Genomic DNA, 5,646 nt, shown 5'->3' on the forward strand with positions numbered 1-5,646 from the left:
CAGCGCACACACCTATGTTTTCCGCAATGAATGATTAGGGATGAACTCTGATAAATGTTTTTAATTAACAATGTTTTGGGAATGATTGGAATAAATGATATCTATGTTTGGGTTATATTCAAAATGAAAATTTTACCCCTGATTTTTGGGTCGTTACAAGTTGGTATCAGAGCCTTGGTTTGAGGGATTCAGACATACTTTCGGGTGTATCTGAACTCAAACTGAGGATCTATAAAGTTTTCAAGAGAAAAATGTTTTTAAGTAAAGAATTTCTAAGACAAGAAAGGGTGTGGTGCATGCAATCAGCCGAGCTCAAGTATGTTTCCCAGAATACCCACATATGTTGTCTGTTATGACTTGGTTCATGAATCTGAGTATCACATGCTAGTTAGGGCTAGGGGAGATGCCTTTATATGTTGTATGAGCTGGTAGACTTGCATGCTAGTGTTGAGTAGGCAGCGATAGATTGGCTAGATATGTGAGGCTTGTAGCCTTGGAGATATTGTATGCCATGCTAGAATGAGAATGATTATTGATATTAGTAACTGCTAAGTGTATGCTTTTAAAAATGTATACGGTTAGGATCTTATAGCCTTAGAATAATTGATTTGGCCTTAGTTCATGTTCCTCGTCTGGTTGTGGTCCAAGGGTAGAGTCTATTATTCGAAAGTCTATTAGATCCCGTTCTGTGTATAATTTGCATGCGTAAGGCAGCCGACAGTGAGGATGAATGGATGTGGATAGCACGAGTTGCAATATGTGGGTTGAATGTTCTATGATAGACCTTTGGATCGGAGTGCTACTGCACGAATGCTGCTTGCTTTGTGCTTTGTGGAACTCTTGAGTAATGGGAGTCAGCTACTAAGTGTATATGACGATATCCAGAAGGTGGATGGATGGCATCATGGGGAGTTCTTCAGCAGCTGATGGCAGGGTGAGGTTAGGGACCTAGGAAAGCCTAGGATATGCTCCAATGAGTTTAGTGGGGCGGTTCGTTGAGGTTGGGAACCTAGGGGGAGCCTAGGAGTTGCTTGGGTGGGTATTGTGTTGCTGTTTAGCGGATATTTGGTGCACCAATGGATTAGGTGACTTAGAGGATTTGGGAGGATTGTTGAGGAAAGTATGGATAGGTGTGGAAGGTAGTAGGGGCCCGTACTACTGAAAGCACATGATCCATACTCGAATCACCTTTCCATCCTTGATGTCCTGCAAGTATTTTGGGCAGCTACGCTTCCAATGCCCCTTGTCATTACAATAGAAGTAAGTGGCCTCCTTTAGATAAGAAACAGGGGGAACATCGGAACTGGACTTTTCTTTGGGTCTTGTACTTGACGACCTAGCTTGGGACTTTCCCTTCCAGTTTTGCTTTGGAGGACCTTTCCTCTTCTTCCCTTTCCCTTGACATGTGGCCAAAACAGGTGCACTAGTAGGACTTGAGGCAATACCCTTTCCCTTCATTCCTTCTTCAGCTATTCGTAGGAGGTTGTGCAATTGTGACAAATTAGTTTGATTGTTGTTCAAATGATAGGTCCATATGAACTGATCATAACAACTTGGCAGAGAGTTCAACACTATGTTGATTGCCAACTCTTCATCAAAATTCATGTTGAGTTTGATTAGCCTGTCCACGTATCGTTGCATTCTCTAAATGTGGCTACTAACAGACTCACCCTCCTTCATTTTGCCAGCAATGAGGGACTTTACCACCTCATACTTTTCTTGACGAGCTCGCTTATGCTATTTCTTCAAATGGTAATTGTTCGTATCGTATGGCTAATAATCCTCATAGTTCCTTTGCAATTCTGGAGTCATTGTGGCCACCATGATGCATGTAACTTTTGTGGCATCATTATAGTGTTTCTTGTAGGCGGCCAAATTATCAGGAGTGGCGGTCTCTTCGTTAATTTCATCCAATGGTTTTTCGAGGACATATTACTTGTCCTCAAAACGAAGCGCCATTTTGATGTTGCGCATCCAGTTGTTGTAGCTGGTGCCATCCAATTGCACCTTCGAACAGGTGTTCCACAGAGAGAAGTTGTTGTTGGAGGAGGAGGAACCAGAAACATCAGTTGGAGTAGACATATGAAAGAGAAGAATGATAGTTTTAGTTAGATAAGAATAATCCTCAATATAACACCCAAAATGAAATATTAAGGCTAGGATCCAACTAAATAATTTACAACTTAGAAAAGGGATGCCATAATCTAATTGTAAATTATATAAAGATAGGTAAATGACGATTTACCAATTTCACCATCAAAAAAAGAAATTTTAATGAATTTTGTTTTAAATGAAATTCCTAGATCTTTTGAGAATCATTGAACTTTTCAATGGTATGTTTAATCTCGATTAGGCTCTTCCATTTCTGACTAGGATACCGAGGACCACAAACAAGATGTGAATAACCATGCAAATTAACTTGGTACTCTCGATATCATTTATCATCTCATTTTAATGTGCCAGTTATCCACACACGCTCCATTAATCAATGATAATTTTCGAGACACCCATTGCCACTCTTTGTTCCTCCCTATTAGTGTGCTGGTTAACCACACACGCTCCACTAACGACTCATAAAGTGCAATGTGTAATTTCATGGGTTAGCATACAAGTTCATATTTTTCCTAAAGTAACTAAGATTGGGAATTTTATAAAATATTGCTAAGTTACTTTATAACTAATTATACTTATTAATGAGGATTAGGGTGTCCTATCAAACTCGTTCGGCTAAAGGCCCTCCACCAATCAAGGAAGCGGTGGGTGAGAGTGGACACCCATTCAACCGCCATTTTATAGGCAGTTTCCTTATACCCCCTTATAGATCAGTTTTGTGAATGAGGCGTACAAGCGGGTCAACTGACTTGTATCATACACATAGTAATATTAGACTTTTAATGTTACATATAGTATAAGGGTGTATTTTTAAAATTTTTTGAAAAAATACTAGGTTATATTTTTTAAATTTTGAAAATTAAGAATTATTTTTTAATTTAAAGTTAAACCAATCATGAGTTCAAGATAAGGATATCAAATTACTTGAAAAAATATTTAGTTTTATATAATTAAAACATTATTAAAGGTAATTATCCTAATCAATTCATGAGATATTAACAAAACCGAATTTTATGGATCTGACATCCCACCACGTCGTGGTAAATAATTACCACGCCGTGGTCGGACGAATTTCGCAGGTCACCACGCCGTGGTGGAAGCCACCACGTCGTGGTGGCGGAACATACTGACGATTCTGTTTTGCTTCTCCTTGTTCAACGATTGTATCAATTCAATAGAAAACTAAAAATAGCTCTGATACCACTGATGGGTATTATGCAAAACATATAATTCCTATGTGTGCATGCAACCTTAATACTTGATCTATGTTTTCTGTAATTGAACATACAACTTTGAAAAACAAAAGTATAAACTCTATAACACTAGCATATTTTCGAAAAATACAAATAGGGTTAGGAGAAACATACCTTGACTGTTGTTTAGTAATAACAATGAAAATCCATGTGTTGTTGATGCCTTGAGAGCAAGCGTCACAAATGTCATGCCTCTAGTGGTTCACACCCACCGCTAGAAAAGGAAGATGATTGAGAGAGAGGAGGGAGGCTAGAAAATTTGACTATCACTTCAAAAGAATGAGTGGCAAAAAATTCTAGGGTTGAGGCTGTATTTATAGTGCAGTCAGGAAACCCTAGATAAACCAAAATCAAAGATTATCTTAAAGCGGGTAATTATCCACCTTCCTGTTTATCCATCAGGGATAAATCTAGAATCCCTTAGGCTTCAAGAAATCGTCCATACCTAATGGAGGGTTCTAGATTGCCTCTTGCTCAACTATTGAACAATTGTACTTTAGTCCTGACACTTTCAATTAATTCTTTTAATCCCAAAATTAATTCCAATTAATTTATGATTAAATAATACTATTTCTAATTAATATATTATTCTCATAATATATTAACAATTTATTTATTTCAATTTATTAATCAAATAATAAATCAATCTCTCTATCCAAAAGTCATCCTGTCTAGTTGCTAGTTTTGAGGGCAACCCAAAAGGACTGCTCTACTATCAATTCAAGTATATACCAATTATAGTTATGGTCTTAGACACCTAATCCAACAATTTACCTGCAAGATATTGATGGGTTTTGAGCATTCTAACACTCCTATGGTGTACATGCAACCTTAGAAACCTTGGATCTATGTTTTCTCTAATATTCATGCAAATTTGATTGTCCAAGGTTCTCATCCTAACTAGCATGACATGGGGTACTTGTAATATAAAAAACTAGTAGAATGACATACCTTTGTAGTTTCTTGGATTCCTTAAGACCTTGTGAGCCTAGCACCCCAAATGTGATGCCTCAAATGTTTCACACCGCACCACAACTCTTGGAATAACTTGAGAGAAGAACACTTTGATCTCAAAATCGGCTAGCCCTCCTTGTCTTTCAATAGTGGCCGATTTTGGTAGCTATGGAGCTCTTTATATAGTGTGCCACATGTAGGGTTACACCATGTAGACCCTAATATGCATGGCTTTTCATTTCCCCCATGATCCATGGGTTATAACCTCCATGGAGCATCCATGGAGCACCCAATGGGTCCTAGCCCTATCTAGTGAATCATGAACCATAAGCCCACTATATAAGAATGAATGATTTACAAATCAATCCCCATATAATTAATTAGTCTCTTTTTTTATCACAAAATTAATTCCAAATTAATTCTTGATCAATACTAATTAAATAATATGATTTCATATTAATATATTAGAACTTATAATATATTAACAAATCGTAAATGTCCTTTTTCTCATTTTGTCTATCCAACAGTTGAGATGCCGATGCAACCCAAATAGACCATGCCAAGCCGGGTCAAGTACATACTAAGTATAGTTATGGACTTAGACACCTTATCCAACAGATATGACCAAATATCAATATCTGCAACTGATAAAGTATGACCAACCAAGAAGGTTCGATGCAACATATACCCATCAACATACTTTCATGCACCCTCATATTCAGAACCTAAAGAGAAGATAGGGGCATACTGCAACCACTTATCAATCTTAAAAAGGGTAAAAATAAATAGAATGTAATTAGTAATCTTGAAACAAAAATGAAATATGTGATTTAAATTGGAATTTCTTTGAAAATGAAAAAGAAATTCACATACCCAGTTTCAAAGGCCTCACATTGGCACAAGTTGGGAATAGATGTTGATGTCCTACCAAGATACTTGAGTACATTTGTTCCACGTAGCTTCAACCAATAAGAAAAAATGAGTTAAATTGATGAACCTGATAAGGGTTATAATGATGAAAATATCGTATGAAAAACATAGATAAGGGTTATATCGATGAAAACAAAGATAAGGGTTAAATCGATGAACCTGATGCTTGCTAGTTGTATCTTTCCTGATTAAACCAAGCAATATTATAGAGGGTCCTCTTTCTCCCATGCCCTCGCCCATCTTCTTCTCCAATCATCTCATGTTTCTTTTTTCTGTATCACCGGACACATACATGGGGGTAGGTTTTAATATAAACTTGGTTTCTCTATTGGCCTCTCTAATCCATCGATTAAGACGCCATCCTAATCCCATAATCATCTTGAGCTGAAATATAGTG

This window comes from Lactuca virosa, chromosome 4 (genome assembly GCF_052849685.1).
Source record: "Lactuca virosa cultivar CGN04683 chromosome 4, Lactuca_virosa_CGN04683_v6, whole genome shotgun sequence".
NCBI lineage: Eukaryota > Viridiplantae > Streptophyta > Magnoliopsida > Asterales > Asteraceae > Lactuca > Lactuca virosa.